This window comes from Lactuca saligna, chromosome 7 (genome assembly GCF_052625555.1).
Source record: "Lactuca saligna cultivar CGN05327 chromosome 7, ASM5262555v1, whole genome shotgun sequence".
Lineage (NCBI taxonomy): Eukaryota > Viridiplantae > Streptophyta > Magnoliopsida > Asterales > Asteraceae > Lactuca > Lactuca saligna.
Window position 1 is genome coordinate 109,537,056 of NC_136423.1, and position 19,971 is coordinate 109,557,026.

Genomic DNA, 19,971 nt, shown 5'->3' on the forward strand with positions numbered 1-19,971 from the left:
TAGGAGCAAAGTTTGAATAGAATGTTCAAGATCCTCGTCTGTAGAATACAGTTCGCGAAGTCTATCCCAAACATCCTTTGCCGTCATGCATGAGCTAACCAATCTGAATGTATCGGACTGAAGGGCGAACCTGATCAACCTTAATGCCTTGATATTGCACTGGAACTTATCCTTTTCATCTTGTGCAATATCTTTCACGTCCTTTAGCAGATCATTGTACTCTTTTTGTGTCTTGATGATTCTGGACGTTGCAGAATGAGAAAATGGTCCATTGGTGATGGCTTCCCAAATGAGATACCCATTATCCTCCAATCCAATAATGTAGTCTTCGAAGTGATGTGCCCATACTTCATAGTCATGGGTGTATAAGATCGGAATCATTGTCGTCGAACCAATGCTGTTGGAAATATTAATAAGGTTTGATTGTGTCGCGTCCATTATGATCGTAAAAACCTGTTCAAAGATCAGACTTGTAATAAAGCAGATTAGGGCAAAGTAATAAATATCAAGATACGTCAATAAAGAGATGACGGCTCAATAAATATTGATGATTGCGGAAAAACCCTAATGGAAATCTTTTTCACAGAAAAGATGTGTATCAATTACACAGCCTCCTGCTCTGATACAAATTGATGAGATTTAACAATCTTTTAATCTATAAAGATCGATTAGATCTTGAACAAGTAAGTAAACAAAGACGATAAAAACACAATAATAAGAACGAGACAAGATTGAATCAAACGTGTCGAATGATTAAACAAAATCCTCAGAAGAGCTCGATTAAGAACATCAACTGTAGAGGATTGGAAGGTTACAAGAACGATCAAAGAAACCTGTTGTCGTCTAGATGTATCGCTATTCTCAGATCTCTAAAACCTTTAACCTAATATGCATGCAAGCGAAAACTTATATACAAAACATAAAAGGTTCACGGTTGGACAGGCCCAAACCAGAATACAGAATAGCATAATCAGTCGAGCCCAAAAGATGCAATCTACAAAGCCCAACACTTATATAAAATAATATACTTTGAGCACAAGTTTCCTTGTACTTTTTCTTGTATTCCCCCATGAAAACATGAAAAACTCAGAAAAAGCGTAGGGGTATGAAATCACTGTTTCATATAGGATTCGAGCGTATGATCAGTGTGGATGACGAGTGTCGACTGAAGTTTCGAACTCAAATGGATCCTATTAACATATGATCACACATATATGTATTATATTAATGTATTCAAGACTAAATATGGTAGAGAACCAATATAAGGACCCAAAAATGCTTGAACTAAGTGTGGGAACCATGTATGATCGAATTAGGGAGGTGTACGGCCACCCTAAGGGCATATACGGACATGGGTGTACGGCCCATGAGTGTACGACCATACACTCATGATGGGGAGTGTTTTTGAGGTGTTTCCAAGGTCCTACAAGCATCCAAGGATGTGTTTCCAAGGTCCTACATGGGTGTGCGGCCGTACCAAGGGGTGTTCGGCTGTACACTCTCGATGATCATGCTCAAGATGACGATTTTGAAGTGCAATAAGGCTAATACCAAGTAAAACTAGAAGATAAGGGCTAAACTCTCACTTTTGGAGAGCCTTTAATGTGTGTATGGCCACCTTATGAAGGTGTGCGGCCGTACACCTTCAAAGGATGAAGAACAAGGCTGAAATATGAAGTATCATAAGATCTAACTAGTTAGGGGATGAGTCACTTACGTTTTTGAAGCCTTTGGAGGATTCTTTGATGAATATTCTAGAGAGAGAAAGTGGTATCGTGTAGCCAAATGAAGAAAATAGTGAAATAGAGGAGGTACCCTCATATTGATAGGGGTGGGTGACCACCACCCTGAGTGTGCAGTTGAGGGGTGGGTGTACGGCCGCACACCCATGTGTACGGTTGTACACTCCTCCCAAGAGGGTGTATGGCCTGAATGTTGTAATAGGACTTGGAATAATTCGACCCAGAACCCAAAAAAAAGATTTACGAGGCTTAGAATACATTAACAAACCCTTAAACAATGTTAAAAGGTAGCAGAATCGAGTTTAACATTGATAGAATTGACCAATTGTAAAAGATAGAAGTTCCGGGTTGTCACACTTTGCAATAGACTCGAAGAGTTCACCCTTTGACTCACCGAGCCCATCTTCCTACTAGTTAGGACGTTTACTCATTGACTCATCGAGTTCCTCATGAACTCGTCGAGTTCATCTTCATGCAAGGTGATGCTTCTTAGAGATGGACTCGCTGAGTCCTTCCTTGACTCGCTAGGTCCATCTTCATATTCATGGGACATAGCCTTGAACTCGTCGAGTTATTTCATACACTTGTCGAGCCCGATGATTTCTATGTCCTCAATGAGTCCAATTGACTGCGTGCTATTCTATCTCAACTCTTGATCCATTATCAGAAGGATTTTGGCAGAGAACTTGACCCAAAACGTCGAGTCCCTCAGTATCCAAAACTATACACTTGATTTTGATGGGTCTTGATGCATTCAAAACATGGATCTAACCTCCTAGGGTCCATAATACACGTAAAGTTCCAAACTTGACGTTCATGCATGGAGGTATTCGGCTCAAATGGCCCTAAAATGGACTCTACAAGATGTGTGGGGTTCTGATGGCCATAAAGTTGGCACCTTTATGTCATAAGAACCCTCTATGGTTCAAGATCTGAAGTTATACTCCTTTATAACCACCAAAATTCCAAGTTTGACTCTATAAGAGCTTAGAAAAGGTAGAAATGAACCCTAACTAGAGGTCTAAGAGGTAGATGGTCAATGTTGAAGCTTTTTACCATGAATGAGCTAGAAATGAAGCAAAACCTTTGGATCTACTTGCTTCCTCTAGAACCCCAAAGCTTCTACTTCATTCTTCAAGCTTAAAACAACGAAAAACACACAAAAATGGATCAAGAACACTCCAAATGCTTTAGGATTTCTAGTTAGGACCTTTCTGGACCAAGAGGGGCAATGGAGGTTGGGTTGGGACATGATAAAGCATTTAAATAGGGTGCAAACCATAAATATTAGGGTTTCATGCAAACAAGCCTACTTGTTGTGTCAGGGCATCCGACTCAATGAGTAGGTTCTCTTTCCCACGTTCAATTTTAACCTCTACTCGACGAGTTGGGGCCTACATCTCGCTAAGTCCCATAACAAAAGTGCAACATTTAATAATTAAATTACGTACTGGGAACCGGGTGTTACAATTCTCCTCCTCTTATTTTAGACTTCGTCCTTGAAGTCTACTACTGCATCTGGGAAAAGCTTGGGGTAGTGCTCTCTCATCTCGTCCTCCGGCTCCCAAGTCCATTTTGATCCCTTACGGTGCTACCATTGTACCTTCATCATCTCGACTCTCTTGTTCCTCAAGTTCTTCGACTTCCTGTCGAGGATAGCCATTGTTCGCTCAATGTAGTTCAGGCTGCAATCCACCTGAATGTCATCTAGTGGTACCACCGTTGAGTCATCTAGCAAACCCTTCTGTAGCTGAGAGACGTGAAAGGTGTTGTGAATCTGGCTCAGCTCACCTGGCAGATCTAACCTATACGCCACCTTGCCCACCCGACTGCAACCCCGAAAGGCCCAATGTATCTGGGTCCCAACTTGCCCCGCTTCCTGAACCAGATGACGCCTTTCCAACGTGACACCTTCAGGAGGACCGTATCCATGACCTAGAAGTCCAAGTTCGAACGACGCTCGTCGGTATAATTTTTATGTCGACTCTGAGCGGTCTGAAGCTTGCTTTGGACCTGCCGGATCCTCTCCTTCATCTTGAGTACCACCTCGGTACTCCCCATGACCCTCTGACCAACCTTACCCTAACATATCAGGGTCCTGCACTTCCTCCCATACAACATCTCGAAAGGAGGACGGTCAATACTCGCATGGTAATTGTTGTTATACAAAAATTCCACTAACGGAAGATACGTATCCCAACTGCTACCGAAATCCAAAACACATACTCGAAGCATGTCCTCAAGGGTTTGAATCGTCGTCTCGCTCCGTCCGTCCATCTGGGGGTGGAAAGCAGTGCTGAAGTGGAGACAAGTACCCATCTCGTCGTGAAATCACTTCCAAAATCTAGAAGTAAAACAGACATCTCGATCTGACACCATCGAGACAGGAACTCCATGATGTGTCACTACCTCTCACACATAAATATCGGTCAAGATTCTCTCTTGGATTGGTATAAAGTGGGCACTCTTGGTCAACCGATCCACAATGACCCAAATCGCATCAACTGCTCATGCGGTCCTACGAAGTTTTGTGATAAAATCCAAAGTAATGTCCTCCCATTTCCACACAGGGATGTCTAATGGTTGTGTCTTTCCATGAGGCCTCTGGTACTCTACCTTGACCTTCCTGTAGGTCAAGCATCTCTCCACATGCCAAGCTATGTCCCTCTTTATGCATGGCTACTAGTAATCGGGTCGAGGATCTCTGTACATCTTCATCACTCTCGTATGGATGGAGAACCTGGACTTGTGGGCCTCATCCATCAGTACCTGCCGTACTCTGCCTCAGTACAGTACCCACTCCCTCCCAGGAAGGGTCAACAAACCGCGACTATCATAATCAAATGAGGCCACTCGACATACGATCCTCTCAAACTTCTAGCGCTCCTTCAGGCCCTCCACCTGTGCGTCTAGGATCTGCTCCAACAATGGAGTAATCCATGTCATCCTTAAATAGATTTCTTTGATCGGGGCCGCTACCGCCTTATTGCTCAAGGAATCAGCCACTACGTTGGCCTTGCCTAGGTGGTAAAGGATCTCACAATCATAGTCTTTCACCATATCTAACCACCAACATTGTCTCATGTTCAGATTCGGCTAATCCATGAGGTACATCAAACTCTTGTGATCTGTGTGAATGGTACACCGAAACACATAGAAGTAATGCCGCCAAATCTTAAGGGCGAACACCACTGCCCCCAGCTCTAAATCGTGCGTCAGATGTTAGCTTCTTGAGGCTTCAGCTACCTCAAAACATAAGCTATCGCATGACCATGTTGCATCAACACCACTCCCATGATTGTGATTGACACATCACAGTAAACAACGAAGTCATATACACCCTCAAGCAGAGTGAGAATCGGCGCCTCGCACAAACGCTATCTCAGAGTCTCAAAGGCTGCGTGCTGCTCAGGCCCCCAACGGAAAACCACTGACTTCTTGGTCAGTCGAGTCAAAGGAACTGCAATCTTGGAGAAGTCCTTAATAAATCTCCTGTAATAACTCACCAGACCCAGCAAACTCCGAATCTCGGATGCAGAGCTCGGAATCTCCCACTCGTCACAACCTCTATCTTGGCCGGATAAACCAGAATCGCCTTCTGGTTGACTAGATGCCCAATGAACTATACCTCGCACAACCAGAACTCACATTTGGAGAACATTGCGAAAAGTCTATCCCTCCTCAGTGTCTCTAGTACCTCCCTCAGGTGCTCTTCATGTTGCTCCTGATTCTTGGAGTAAACCAAGATATCATCAATGAAAACTATTACAAACCGATCCAGCATCGGTCTACACACTCGGTTCATGAGGTCCATGAATGCGGCTGAAGCATTGGTGAGCCCAAACGGCATCACCATAAAATCTTACTGACCATAGCGAGTCCTAAAAGTTGTCTTCTGCATATCATCATCTTTGACTCGCATCTAGTGATACCCTAACCGTAGATCAATCTTGAAGAACCAAGATGCTCCCTAAAGTTAGTCAAACAAATCATATATCCTCGGAAGTGGGTAATGGTTGTTCATCATTACCTTGTTCAACTCCCAATAGTCTATGCACATACGATGTGACCCATCCTTCTTCTTCACAAACAAGATCGGGGATCCCCATGGCGAACTGCTCGGTCTGATAAAACCCTTATCTAGCAGCTCTTGCAGCAGAGTAGAGAACTCCTGCATCTCGAGAGGAGCCAACCGATATGGTGCCTTGGCTATCGCAGCCGCACCAAGGACCATGTCAATCCTAAACTCAGCCTGTCTCTCCATAGGTATCCCAGGTAGATCCTCTGGGAATACGTCCGATTACTCTCGCAATACCGGTACATCATCAACTGTCACCTTACCCTTATCTAGGGCATCCATGACATAGGTGACGTATCTTGTGCAACCCTACTAAAGGTGGCGCCTCACCCTCACTTCTGAACAAAGAATCGGTCTGCACTATGGCCTCTCGCCATGGATCATTAACTCTCTGCCACTAGGAGTGTGAACCGTCACTAGCTGGTACTCACAGTCAGTCGCTGCCCCATTGTGGCTCAGCCAATCCATACTAACTATAACCTTATTCCCTCGCTGGGCAATAGGAACTAAATCCACTGAAAACTGCTCGTCAAATAATCGTAGCATACATCCAATATGAACCCTCACGATCCTAACGGTCCTGTCATCGACTATCTCAACATCGAGTGGACAATCCAGCTCCCCGGAGCTCTACTAAATTGCTTCCTAAGTACGAGCGACATGAAAGATCGGGTAGCCCCCGAATCAAAAAAGACCATAGATGATATGCCATTAACTAAGAAGGATACTATAAACAAACATACAAACATGAGTAATAATCGCAAATAATAAACATATAATGGAGAAGATACATACCAGTGACCATATCAGGATCTGCTCGTGCCTCCTCTACTATCAACTGGAAGGCGCAGCTCTTTGCCATAGGAATCTCACCTCATCCCTGATGGCCGCCCGTAATCCTCAATGTTGCAGGGGTGGGTGCTGGCACCTGACCTGCAGCTGCTAAACTCGGGCATTGGGATCGCTTGTGTTCCCTCTGATTGCACTGGAAGCAAATTAGATCAAATGATGTAGTAGTGGTGGTAGTAGCAGTACAATCCCTGCTCATATTCCCAGTTCGTCCGTACTTAAAGAAACCAGAACTCCCTGCCTTGCACACCCCATCGTGCAATTTGCTGCATTTTCCACAACGGCTGCAGCTCTGTTGGCTCCTAGATCTGGGGTCAGACACCTTGGGCTTTTTGCCCAAACCCTCCATGCCATACGCCACCTTTGGCTTCCTCTTTCTCTCCATCTCTAAATCAATCACTCTCCCACGAGCCCTAGCAATCATGTACTCCAACGTCTTATAGCTGGAGCAGCTCACAAATTGTCTAATATCACTCCTCAGCATCTCATGGTACCATGCCTTCTTCATCTCCTCTTCCTCCACATACTACGGAACAAGAAGGGTTCTCTCCCTAAACTTGGCGGTGATCTCTGCCACTGTCTATGTAGGCTACTAGAGGTCCTGAAACTCCCTATCAAGCTGTTGCACCTTAATAACAGGTGCAAACTTGACCCTAAACCTGGTCGTGAAATCACTCCAAGTCATCTCATCCAACATTGTAACATCACCAATGGCTCGTTCGACCTCCTCCCACCAGTCACGTGCCCTATCCTTCAGAAGACAAGACGCTAGTCTAATCTTGTCCCCTTCGAGAGATTTGCTAGTGCGGAATGCATTGGCGACATCAGCCAACCATCTCGTACTCGCAATGGGGTCTCGAGCCCCATGGCAGTTAGGAGCTCCACATGCTCTGAGCTTCCTGAAGGCAAGCGTGTGCGACCCCATCATGGCCGCCACCTCAGTGTAGAAGGCACTAAATCTCTCATTCATAAGCTCCAGGATACCCTCCTTGATTTAACCGAAGATCAGAGGAGTCTGCTCAAGAATATTGTGCCTAATTTCTAAGGAGATGAACTCCTTAGTCTGCTTATCTAGATGCTCGGATCTAGAACCTGAGCCTGATCCCTCACCTAAACTGTCAACTGCTGGTCTAGGGTGTTAAACCAGAATTCTAAAAAAAAAAAAAAAAAAAAAAAAAAAAAAAAAAAAAAACATCACAACAAACATCAGAATACTAACATAACTTGACGGATCATATACACTACAAGTTCCCTAGATTCATCTTAGCCTTCCTTGTCTCGAGTACGGATCCTATGCTTTCAGTAAGTACGTGGCCTATACTACCTTCCACATTTATCCGTACTTTCCTCAAGGACTTCCTCGACTCCACCAAGTCCCTTCTACCACTACTGTTGATCTCATGCTTAACTTATCCTAGGCTTGCCCTAGGGTAATCAGTAATCCCACTCTCCGCTATCATTTGCATAAGAAGTCCTTGCTACCTCCCCCTAACTAGCTGGTGAATACTATTACATATCACTACGACTAGATAATTCTTTGAATGAGAGATCCTACCCTATAATGGTTGGACTCAAATAAGAGTTGTGCAATAGAGCGAGACCTAACCTTCTGAAATTATTTAATCATCGCAATTTGTAACTTAACATATTCATTTACTAGTTAGTAAGAGATAATTAAAACTCCTAAAATTACAAAGCAAGAAGCATTTGAGCAGCGAGTACACATAATCAAGCATATCACATTCAGGTCATCACTAACTAATCAGTACTAGCATGCGGTTTATAAAGCTAAGATACATATAACAGGCACATAAGGCATCCTTCCTAGATCTTTAGTCCCAAACTAGCATGAAATTCTCATAAAGTTGATACACATTTAATAGGCGCATAAGGCATCCTTCCTAGATCCTTAGTCCTAAACTAGCATGTAGTTCTCATAAACATATCAAAAGATAAACTTGTATTGGTAATTTGGGATTACTTACTTGAGCTCGACTGATTGAATGCACCACACCATTTTCTCATTTCAAAGTTCTTTTCTCTTTTAAAAATTCTTTTTGTAAAAATGATTTTCTTTTGGAAATTTTCATACCTTGTCCTTAGTTGAAGTTCAGACACTCCTAAAAGTGTGCTTGAATCCCTCAGACCAAGGCTCTGATACCAACTTGTAACATTCCCCTCTGACACGTATCACAATATTGTCCACTTTGGGCTCCCGACGCTAAAACTTCCCAGGGGGTCATCCATCCCTGGATTGCTCTCGCCTACCATGCTTAATTGCAAAGTTCCTATTGGATCTGCAGCCCTCACGACTTTAAAACGCGTTGTGATAGGGAAGGTATCCATACCCCTTTTAAGGAATGCTTAGTTGTCCTTCACAACCGATGTGGGATCAGGTGCAGCTAACCTGCCTGCCTTCACCCCCAAATATAGGTTTCGACGTCCCTACCAAACACATCGACCCATGCCCCAGCTCTGATACCAACTTGTAACATCCCAAAAATACGGTCCAAAATTTTCATTTTTAAATCATTAATAAAACAAGAAATAGTAACAACCTGAAACTCTTGTCATGTGCAATTGATTCGTGTATAAATATTTATCTCGAACTTGTCATCTCTCAGCGAAATTTTGGGTTCATATGAGTGCTTTGGGCTTAGAATATCATAGATATGAGTCTTAAGAAGGGTTAAAAAAATGTGTGTAGCATCACAAAATCGAGCCAATCACACCTAGGAAGGTGTGTGCGGCCGCACACCCGCGTGTGCGGCCAGCCAGCCACACACCCAGCCGTACACACCCTCCAGCCACACATTGAACCCTATATATTGGAGGAGACCCCCCCCCCCTTCCTTTACTCTCTTCCTCTTTTGGCTGCACTCTACTTTCTCTATCTACTTTCTCTCTCTAAAAAATTCATCCAAGAACATCATCAAGGACTTAAAAACGTGAACTGCATCATCATTCAGCTAGTTATAGTGGTAAGACACTTGAATCTAAGCCTAAAACTCATAGTGTTCTTCATGTTCTTCATCCTTTGAAGGAGTGTGGCCACACACCTTCATATGGTGGCCGCAGACACCTCAAATACCCTCCAAAGTGAGAGTGTGGCCCCTATATTCGAATTAAGACATCGATTGGAACTTAAAATACCTCAAAATCGACATTTCGGGATCAAATGTGGAGTGTACGGCCGTACACTCCTGTGTACGGCCGTACACTCCTGTGTACGGCCACACACACCCTCTGTACGGCCGCACATTCCTATGTGCAGCCGCACACACAAGTCTGACCACACTCCCTGACCGCACACTCACTTTATGACCATGCACCCACTCTAATTCTCATATTTGGCCTTAAACTTGCAATGATCACTACGTATGGAACCTAGAACACTTAGTACAAATATTTCCAAGACCTTAGGATGGTTTCCTATCATGATTGGTCATGAAATACCCTAATCTAATATGTATATGTGTTACCATATGATTAATAGGGTCCACTTGCATTCAGAACATCCGTTGACACTCATCACTCATATCAATTTTTCACTCGAATCCCACGTTAAACTGTGAGTTCATACCCCTACACTTTTCCGAGTCTTTCATGTGTTCAGGGAGGGAATACAAGCTAAACATAAAGGTTTTCATAACTTAAAAACTAATGCAATTACAATCATTTTCTATCAAACGTTTGGTGGTTACAGAGAAGACCAATCATGATAGGAGTCTATTACTTTATGAACTGGATCTAGACCCCAAAGTTTGGTAGTTACAGAGAAGTCATCATGAACAAAGCTCACAAGACCATATACTCAGTTCACCCAGGATCGGACAAGATGTACCTCGATCTCAAGAAACTATATTGGTAGCCGAACATGAAAGGTGAGATCGCTACCTTTGTGGGAAAGTTTCAGACTTGCGCCAAGGTGAAGGTTGAATATCAGAAGCCCTCGGGCCTGCTCCAGCAGCCTGAAATACCTGAGTGGAAGCAAGAGATGATTTCTATGGATTTCATTACCAAATTACCCAAATCTCTGAGTGGGTACGATACCATATGGGTAATTATCGATCGACTAACTAAATCCACCCAGTTCCTGCCAATCAAAGAAACTTTCAAAATGGAGAGACTCAAGCGAATCTACATCCAAGAGATAGTTCGACTGCACGGTGCACCTGCATCCATTATTTCCGATCCAGACAGCAGGTTCACTTCGAGATTTTGGTAGTCCCTTCAGAAAGCTCTTGGAACTAAGTTGGATATGAGTACAGCTTATCATCCTCAGACAAATGGACAGAGTGAGAGAACCATCCAGACCTTGGAAGACATATTGAGAGCATGTGTCATAGACTTCGGTAAATCAAGGGACACCCATTTTCCCTTGGTTGAATTCGCTTACAACAATAGTTATCATACCAGTATCAAGGTTGTGCCTTTCGAAGCGCTCTATGGCCGCAAGTGCAGATCCCCTCTGTGCTGGGCTGAGGTGGGTGACACGCAGCTAGCCAAAGGGCAAGTCCCTGATAGCACTATCACTGGTCCATAAATCATCCGCGAAACCACTTAAAAGATTATAAAAATCTGAGAACTACTTAAGGCCTCTCATGATAGACAAAAGAGCTACGCCGATAAACGATGAAAACCCTTGGAGTTCTAGGTCGGAGACCACATCCTGTTAAAGGTCTCACCCTAGAAAGGCATGATACGCTTCGGAACGCGTGGAAAGCTAAATCCAAGATACATAGTACCCTTCGAGATCCTCGCTAGGATCGGTCTGGTAGCCTACGAACTTCATTTACCACAAGAACTTAGCAACATCCATCCTGTCTTCCACGTCTCGAACCTTAAGAAGTGCTTATCCGAAGAGACACTTGCAATTCCTCTCAACGAGATTGAAATCAACGAGAATCTAAACTTTGTGGAAGAACCAATCGAAATCATGGATAAGGAAGTTAAACGAACGAAACAAAGTTGCATTCCGATAGTAAAGGTTCACTGGAATGCCAAGCGGGGACCTGAATTCACTTAAGAGCGCAAAGATCATATGAAAAAGAAGCATCCACATCTCTTTCCCTAATTCATGATTTGTATTCTATATTCGAATTTCAGGATAAAATTCCCTCTAACGGGGGAATGATGTGACAACCCGAAACTCTTATCATGTGCAATTGATTCGTGTATCAATATTTATCTCGAACTTGTCATCTCTTAGCGAAATTTTGGGTCCATATGAGTGCTTTAGCCTTAGAATATCATAGATATGAGTCTTAAGAAGGGTTAGAAAGTGTGTAGCATCACAAAATCGAGCCAATCACACCTAGGAAGGTGTGTGCGGCCGCACACTCGCGTGTGCGGCCAGCCAGCCGTACACACCCTCCAGCCTCACACCTAACCCTATATATTAGAGGAGACCCCCCTTCCTTCACTCTCTTCCACTTTTGGCTGCACTCTACTTTCTCTCTCTAAAAACTTCATCCAAGAACAGCATTAAGGACTCAAAAACGTGAACTGCATCATCATTCAGCTTGTTATAATTGTAAGACACTTGAATCAAAGCCTAAAACTCATAGTGTTCTTCATGTTCTTCATCCTTTGAAGGAGTGTGGCCGCACACCTTCATAAGGTGGCCGTACACACCTAAAATACCCTCTAAAGTGAGAGTATGGCCCCTATATTCGAATTAAGACATGGATTGGAACTTAAATTACCTCAAAATCGACATTTCGGGATCAAACAAGGAGTGTACGGCCGCACACACCCTCCATACGGCCGCACATTCATGTGTGCGGCTGCACATTCATGTGTGCAGCTGCACACACAATTTTGACCACACTCCCTAACCGTACACTCACTTTTATGACCATACACCGACTCTAATGCTCATATTTGGCCTTAAACTTGCAAGGATCACTGCGTGTGGACCTAGAACACTTAGTACAAACAATTCCAAGACCTTAGGATGGTTTCCCATCACGATTGGTCATGAAATACCCTAATCTAATACGTATATGTGATACCATATGATTAATAGGGTCCACTTGCGTTCGGAACATCCGTTGACACTCAGCACTCATATCGATCGTTCACTCGAATCCCACGTTAAACTGTGAGTTCAACCCCATACACTTTTCCGAGTTTTTCATGTTTTCAGGGAGGGAATACAAGCTAAACATAAAGGTTCTCATAAATTAAAACTGATGCAATTATAATGATTTTCTATGAAACGTTTAGATACAATTGTCCCTCATGTATTATGCGGAGCATAAGGGATGTTTTCAATTGACAATTGCATAGTTTTCAAAACCATACCCGAACGTAACAGCCATTCAAACTATAATAGGTATAGTTTGGGATTTCATTACCAGTCAAACAGGTTCAAACTTCATGCAAAGTCAAACATATAAACTATGTCCGATTTAGTTTATCGATTGCTACAAATATAAAACTAGAGTATCATGCTAAATAATTATTTTATGTATAATTATTTATACTCTATACCGTTACAAACGATTTTGAACTCGAGAACAACCAAAAAAACAAGTAAACTAGTTAATACAGGATTATGAGACTATCTTCGTTTTGCCCCTCGGGGTACCAATAAATCCTCACCGGTAGTATAAGCAAAGTCTCCTGGAGGGAAAGCGTGAAATTTGTGAATAGATCTATTCGGGACCAACAATCCCACATCTGAACTATTAGCTACAATTAGGCGGGCACGGCTGGGGTGACAAATTTTGTAATCGTACGACGCCTAAACAACGTCAAGGAGGTCATTAGTCATATTAGCATGGTTATACGACTCACAGTAAGTATAAACTAATCATTGTTTACGAGATTTCTTTCTTCTATAATTTATTTTAACTAATAAAACTACTTATCTACTTACTGGAGGGTATTCCAGGGACAAAATCTATACTTTTATTTTAAGTAATAAAACTACTATACATACTAGTGGTAACCAGGGTTTCCGAACGAAATAAAACTACTATATATATTGGTGGTAACTAGGGTTTCCGAACGATCTTACATTACATACTGGCGATAGCCAGGTTTTCAGACAAAATATATATTTCATTCCAAAACCAACAAACATGTTAGAAAATATTGGATTTTCTTGGTAAACATGCGTACATATTTCAAAACTTGGTAACAACGGTTTTCGATACAAACGATATTTACTTATAATGGAAATAACTATTTATACCAACTCAGTGACTAGTTTTCAATACAAAAACATGCTTATGAACTCACTAGCTTTATGTTGATATGTTTTCAAAACCGTTTGTATTCTCAGGGTAACGATAGACAGGTACCTAGCCAGCTTTTGGAGAAGACGGAGCATTTTTGGAGTCTCGTCTTTATCTATTGTTATATAACGTTATGTACAAACTATGTTTTCAACAGATGTAAATATTCATATGGTAATGTAATGGTTGTGTTTACTTTGATTGCTATGATACGATTGTTGCGATACTACGTATGATGTCGCCGCCCCCGGACGTTTCCGCCGTTGTTTTCCTGATGGTTCGGGGGTGTGACAAAAATCATCCATCATCATAAAGAAAATCAAGGACCATGTATCTCAAAACATCATGTCAAATACTAGATCAAATTCAAATAAGAAAACATCAGATTCTAAGAAAATCCTAGGCCGAAACTGCGGTGTGTGCCATGCTATCATCCCAAGCCCTTCCCTTTGCTAGTGGAAGTACCAAAAACCAAAACTGAAAACTATAAGTACGAAGCTTAGTAAGTTCCCCCAAACTACCACATACCATACAACAACACATAATAACACATAATGGGCCGCGCCCACTGCATCGGACCCTGCCCGGCACCGTACCGAAGTCTGGCATCGGGCCCCTCCCATCAGCGGCCTCCGCCCGGTATCGAACCGAAGTCGGGAATACATATCATAGTAACAAACACATAACACATAATCATATAACATATAAACATAATAGACTTCCTTGGGCTTGCACCGACATCGGATCGAAGTCCAGTACACATAACATATAAGCAAATTCTGCATGGGCTTGCCCTAGAATACATAACACATAATATGCATGAATTAAAAATACATCAAGCATACATATACTCTTCTCAGGGCAACTTAGGGATTGGTTTGAAGTCCATAACATATAATCTGCATTGGGCTCACCCCGACATCACGCCTAAACCCAGCATATACTAGTATATATAAACGGGTCAGCGTTGGTGCCTTCGACTTGTTCCTACTGAAAGGAAACTCACCTCGTAAGGTTGACTGCTAAAACTCGAGTGAAAAATCTCTGACTACTACTCCGACGACTCCCCGACTATGAACTACATAATACATTTAATCAAAAGCTGATAATCCTTGACTGTTTTACCGTTGGTCAAAGTCAGCATCCCGGTCAAAGTCAACATCATGGTCAAAGCCACTTTTGGTCAACTCGCAGAGTTGGTCCGCCAACTTATTGAGTTCCATGATACAAAGTCGGGACCCTTTGCAATAGACTCAATGAGTTCACCCTTTGACTCGTCGAGACCATCTTCCTGCTAGTTAGGATGTTTAGTCCTTGACTCGTCGAGTTCCTCATGACCTCGTCGAGTTCATCTTCATGCAAGGTGTTGCTTCTTAGAGCTGGACTCGCTGATTCCTTCCTTGACTCATCATGTCCATCTCCATATTCTTGGGAATTAGCCTTGAACTCGCTGAGTTAGCTCATACACTCGCCGATCCCCATGATTTCCAGGTCCTCAATGAGTCCAACTGACTGCGTGCTCTTCTAACATAACTCCTGGTCCATTATCAAAAGGGTTTTGGTGGGGAAATCGACCCGAATCGCCGAGTCACATGAGTGACTCGTTGAGTCCCTTAGTGTCCAAAACTATACACTCGATTTCAGTGGGTCTTAATGCATTTAAAACATGGATCTGACCTCCTAGGGTGCAGAATACACGTAAAGTTTCAAACTTGATGTTCATGCATATGGGTATTTTGCTCAAATGGCCCTAAAATGGAGTATAGAAGATGCATCGGGTGCTTATGGCCATAAAGTTGGAACTTTTATGTCATAAGAACCCGTTATGGTTTCAGATCTGAAATCATACTCCTTTATAACCACAAAATTTTGAGTATGACTCTATAAGAGCTTAGAAAAGGTAGAAATGAACCCTAACTAGAGATCTAAGAGGTAGATGGTTAATATTGAAGATTTTTACCTTGAATGAGCTGGAAATGAAGCAAAACATGTGGATCTACTTGCTTCCTCAGGAACCCCCAAGCTTCTATTTCCTTCTTCAAGCTTGAAACAACTGAAAACACACAAAAATGGCTCAAGAACACTCCAAATGCTTTAGGGTTTCTAGTTAGGACTTTTCTCGACCGAGAGGGGCAATGGAGGTTAGGTTGGGACATGATAAAACGTTTAAATAGGGTGCAAACCATAAATATTAGGGTTTCATCCAGACAAGCCTACTCGTTGAGTCAAGGCATCCAAATTAGTGAGTAGGTTCTCCTTCCCGCGTGCAATTTTAACCTCTACTCGACGAGTTGGGGCCTCCATCTCGTCGAGTCCCAAAAAAAAGTGCAACATTTAATAATTAAATTATGTACCAGGAACCGGGTGTTACATCACACCAGTCTTTTTTTTTTCTTCCAAAAACATCGGCAAGTATACACCATCTAAACCAATCAATTAAAGGCCTGTATCTGATCATGGCATCATAAAAGCACAATCCTAACTTAATTTGATTGTTGTCCCGTCAACATTGATGTCGTTGGAATTGACCACTATTATCGACTCTAATATCTCCAAAACCACCACAGTCGCTGCACATACCATCATCCTTATGATTTGGAGTTTGATCCCTTCTGTTTCTATTTGCGAAATCAATTCAGAACTCTAAACTTCTGATGTCAATTATTATGGCTGTCCAAAAGTTCTATATAGACTTATCAAATATGCTGGTTTTTTATCATTTGAAAAGGAAGTAAGGATGCTGCACAACCATATGTGATTTTGGATTTGATTTGGATGTCATGGATTATGATACGAGGAAGAGATGTTGTCATATAAAAGGAGGCAAAACATCTGTGAATTTGAGGACAAGGCAATGTGTATAATATAGTTTTGTTCTAAAATGACATTTATACCTAAAAAATTGATTTCATCCCCTTATAAAATAACTTAGACATCTACAATCCACTCACATTTTCCATTATTTCCTCCATTATTCTCCAACCATGCCCCATTTATTCCAACATTTTGGGGAAAATGAATAGTATAACACCAAATATAGTGTTATACTATTCATTTCTCCCAAAATTGGGATAAACTTTAAATTGTCGATTTTAATCCCTCATTTTATATATTTATACGTTTGTAGTTTATTTATATATTAAATAATATTAATTATTTATAAATGTAAAGTTTGTTTTTTGTTTATCAAATTAGTATAAAAAATTAAATAAATATTGAAATTTTAAAACAGGATAACATATTATACAAAAGCTTATAATTAAGTGTTATAAATATAATTTTATTTATTCAATATTATTGTAATGAAAAAATATATATTATATATTTGTTAAAACCAAATTAATAAAAGGGTGTCTTTGACAACATATATAAGTTGAAAGAATACAATATATTTATTACGAATAAAAATAAATAAAAGTATAAAACGGAATTGGAGATAAAACACTATTTACCGAAAAAAAAATTAAAAATAAGTTGAAAATGATGTTAACGGATCATTTACATTAATTTATATTCATTTAACATGTATCCACGTTATAAATTTGATCTCTCATAATTTTAGTTATTACCGATCAAATTACTTTTTTAAACACTAGGTGTGAGACTCATGTATCACATGAATTTATTTAAAAAAAATTAATAAAAAATCCAAAATATTTGAGAAGTTTGAATTTATAAGAAAAGTGAGAAAAATATTGAATTATAAAAATTATAATGTTTTTTTTCTCTTTTAAATTTAAATAAATAAATAAAAGAAATTAATAAAACTTTAATTTAGTAATTTTGAAATTAGAAGAAAAATACATTAATGAAATTGATATGCATTTATTATTAAATTTAAATAATATTTTACATTTAATAAAATAAAAAAACTATAAAATAACAAGTGGAATAAAAATTAATTTAAAATTACAATAAAATTACATGTGGCAAATTAAATTAAATGAAAATAGTACAAGTGATAAAAATAAAAAAAAATAAAAAAAAAGTACACAAACACTAAATCTACATCCCACGTCACTTTTGCGAAAAAAAAAAAAAGTTAAAATAATTCATAAAAGTTACTTCCCTTAATTTCTTTTGTAATTCAACTTCAAGCCCTGATCGATCTGCCAAGCTAATTAATAGGGCTGAGCCTGACATTCAAACCATGTTTCATCTGGAGTATAATAGAATCGCTTGGACAAACCTTATGACCTTCGACCACCTCGACATGGTAATGATAAATGATTGCAATCGCCACCATTTTCATCTGAATAAAACCCATTTCCTTACCCAAGCATGTCCGTGGCCCCGCATGAAACGCTGTAAACTTATAAGATGGTACGTATTTTATCCCTCCTTTTCCTCCTGAAAACCATCTCTCCGGCTTAAATTCCATGCAGTCCTTCCCCCATATCCATTCCATCCTTCCCATGGAGTAGAACGAAAGAATTATCTTGCTGTTCTCATTCACTGCATGTCCACTTGGAAGGACGTCCGCCTCATATGGCGACTTGTGCTCCAAAGCAACAGGGGGATACAGCCGTAATGCTTCGCATAAACCTCCGTGAAGATAAACAAGACTCTTCAACTCTTTTACACCCAAACAACATTTCCAATCTGAACCACCAACTTGGTTCTCAATCTCCCTTCGGATCTTGCTCTCTATGCTAGGGTTTTGGGCAAGGAGATAGAAAAACCATGAAAGAACTGTGCTTGTGGTGTCTCTCCCTGCAATCATCAGATTCAGTATCGTATCTTTTAAAAACCTTCTCGAGTCCCCTGAAATCCCAGTTTGTCCTTGGAAACTTGTCATTAAAGATTCTAACAACCCAGTCGTCTCCTCCTTCTCTACTCTTCCATCATTACCAAACTCTTCTTCTTTCCGTGACAAGCATTTATAAATAAATTCATCAAAAACCTTCCAAGCTTCGGTCAACTTCTTCTCCTTTCCCATCCCGAATCTCTGTTGCAACTTCCAAACTCTTTCCGGCAACACATGCCTCCACAGAAGAGCTTCTTCGGCATCAGTGAAGGCCTTCTCGCACGCATTATATGGTAAATGGACGGACAGGGTTTCAGGATCATAATCTAAAAGTAATGCACAGATAGCGTCAAAAGTAAACCTCTGAAATATTTCCTGCAAATCGATGGCTTGCTGATTATGGGAGACCAAATCAAGGAGAGGGAGAAGCCCTTTCTCGATCTTGTTCCTAATATTTTTTTCCAGGTGAGAATTGAAGTCTGGGTGTTTGAGTAGAGACATGGTTGTTTTCCTTTGGATTTCCCATACCTCGTGATCTGAGTTAAAGATCCCATCTCCAAGGATATCAAAGATCTTATGGAATTCTGGTCCCTTAGGATAGTTTGGGAAGTGCTTGCTCAACATGTAGTGAATGTTGGTGGGGTCCGAGGTGACAAGCATATCCATATTGCCAAACCGAAGACCTTTAAACATGAAAGTGCCATGGTTCTTTTTGAGAAGATCAGTGGCGAAATCATGGACTCGATAAGCATTCAGAATGAGATGGGGGGTCATCCCAAAAACGGGCCAATTAGTAGCAGGATGGAACCTTCTCATGTAAAGGAATACGGAAATAGAAACAAACAACAAAACTGAGAGGAGAAGCATATCGAGGCTATAGAGCGAAGCCATTGGATTCTGTTTAATGCTTGATATCTAGCTCGCTTATAAAAGCAAGGAGATTGGGTGTTTGGGATTATTATTATAATTTTTTTTTAAGGATCTTTTGGTGGGGACTTTTTCTAAAACATAGTTTTTAAAATATGTATTTGTATTTGTTTTAGAGTAAAAGTAATATTTTCATTTTAGAGAATTTCAAAATACACAAAAAAAATAAGATTTTTTGACTTTTCAAACACTAAATTTTCCTCCTACACAAAAATATATATATATATATATATATATATATATATATATATATATATATATATATATATATATATATTAAAAAATCTTTGCGTTATCCAAACATATTTTAACCATTTTTAACTTTTTCATTATAAGACAACTTATTTTAATTTAAAAGCAATCTTAGACACCTCTTGTGTT

General features: G+C 40.6%; 1 pseudogene; it reads right to left on the reverse strand.

Moving 5' to 3' along the window:
• Positions 1–17,838: 17,838 nt before the first annotated feature.
• On the reverse strand, positions 17,839–19,557 carry LOC145005679 (alkane hydroxylase MAH1 pseudogene; annotated as a pseudogene).
• Positions 19,558–19,971: the final 414 nt, after the last annotated feature.